The sequence below is a fragment of the Sinocyclocheilus grahami genome, unplaced genomic scaffold (genome assembly GCF_001515645.1).
Source record: "Sinocyclocheilus grahami isolate Dianchi unplaced genomic scaffold, SAMN03320097.WGS_v1.1 scaffold1398.1, whole genome shotgun sequence".
In the NCBI taxonomy this organism is placed as follows: domain Eukaryota; kingdom Metazoa; phylum Chordata; class Actinopteri; order Cypriniformes; family Cyprinidae; genus Sinocyclocheilus; species Sinocyclocheilus grahami.
In genome coordinates, this window is record NW_015506577.1 from 394,629 (window position 1) to 396,423 (window position 1,795).

Consider the following 1,795-nt stretch of genomic DNA (forward strand, 5'->3'; position numbering starts at 1 on the left):
CACACACACACACACACACACAGACAGACAGACAGACACTCTCACACACACACACACACACACATAGACAGACAGACAGACACTCTCTTACACACACACACACACACACACACACACACAGACAGACAGACAGATAGACAGACACACACTCTCACACACACACAGACAGTGTCGTGGCTCTAAAGCCTGTTCTCGTCACCTCTAATCCTCCACGCTTTGTCCGGTGGCTTTACCGCGGCACCACTCGGTATTTACCCTCGTGGCAACCGGAAGCTGACGGCAGCAGACGCTGACTGACCTCACATCAGCACTTTTACACACACACACACACACACACACACACACAGACAGACAGACAGATAGACAGACACACACTCTCACACACACACAGACAGTGTCGTGGCTCTAAAGCCTGTTCTCGTCACCTCTAATCCTCCACGCTTTGTCCGGTGGCTTTACCGCGGCACCACTCGGTATTTACCCTCGTGGCAACCGGAAGCTGACGGCAGCAGACGCTGACTGACCTCACATCAGCACTTTTACACACACACACACACACACACACACCCCTTTAAGAACACAAATTAAAATATTTCTGATGAATTCCGAGAGCTTTCTGACCCTCCATAGACAGCAAGGATACAAACACGATCAAGGCTCAGAAACATAGCAAGGACATGTTAAAATAATCCACGTAACATCAGTGGTTCAACCGTAAGTTTACAAAGCTACAAGAATACTTTTGTGCGCAAAGAAAACAATAATAACGACTTTATTCAACAATTTATTTATTCCTCCGCGTCACCCTATAGCGTCGTTTTAGAGAGAATCACATACTGTTCTGTAGCAGCGCTGTACACAGATACGCTGTTTACGTTGTTTATGTATGTGATACTCTCCAAAACAGAGACGGATAGTTGAATAAAGTAGTTATTATTGTTTTCTTAGAGGTTTGGAACGACATGAGAGTGAGTAATTCATGACAGAATTTTCATTTTTGGGTGAACTATCCCTTTAATACATTATAATTAATATATGTGCAGTATAAAAATGATAGGAGCTTGGCAGCAATATTTTATCTAGATCCTGTTATAGTTTGAATTAATATTTTGAATGTTATTTTTCTGTTCCACATCTTTTTATTGTTTTAGATTTAATTATCTTTAATAACCCTGCATGACGTTTTTTCATTACTCTAACTCATCAAAATAATAACTCAAAACCAATTTCAACGTCACACACAATTCAACAAGACAAGATTTTAAAATGATTTTTTTACAGCGTAGTCTAATAATAAATTCCAGTAATTGATTTTTAAATAATTTTTGTTGGTTTTTGATCTCCGCCACAAAATAAACAAACAAAAAAATGGCAATTCTGACTTTTTTCCTCCCAATTCTCTTGCAACTCAAGGATTTACTTTTTTCCACGGAATAAAAAAAAATACAAAAAAGATGATTGCAACTCTTTTTCTCAGAACTGCAAGTTTATATTCTCAGAATTACAAGAATAAAGTCAGAACTCTGAGATACAACTGTGAATTGGCTTCACTATTACATGGTTTTGTAATACTCCATAACGCCTGGACGTGGCTCTTCTGAATGCAGATAAATACTGATTTAACAGAGGACGGTCTGGTTTGTGCTGACTGCGAGAAGAGGCTTCTGTCTGAAACATCTCAACCATAAAACAACCAGAATCCCCTGACAGCCAATCAGCAGCCAGCCAATCCCCGCGGGCCAATCAGCACAGAGCTGATCACACGTCTCAGTGATTAGAACACAACAAACATTTC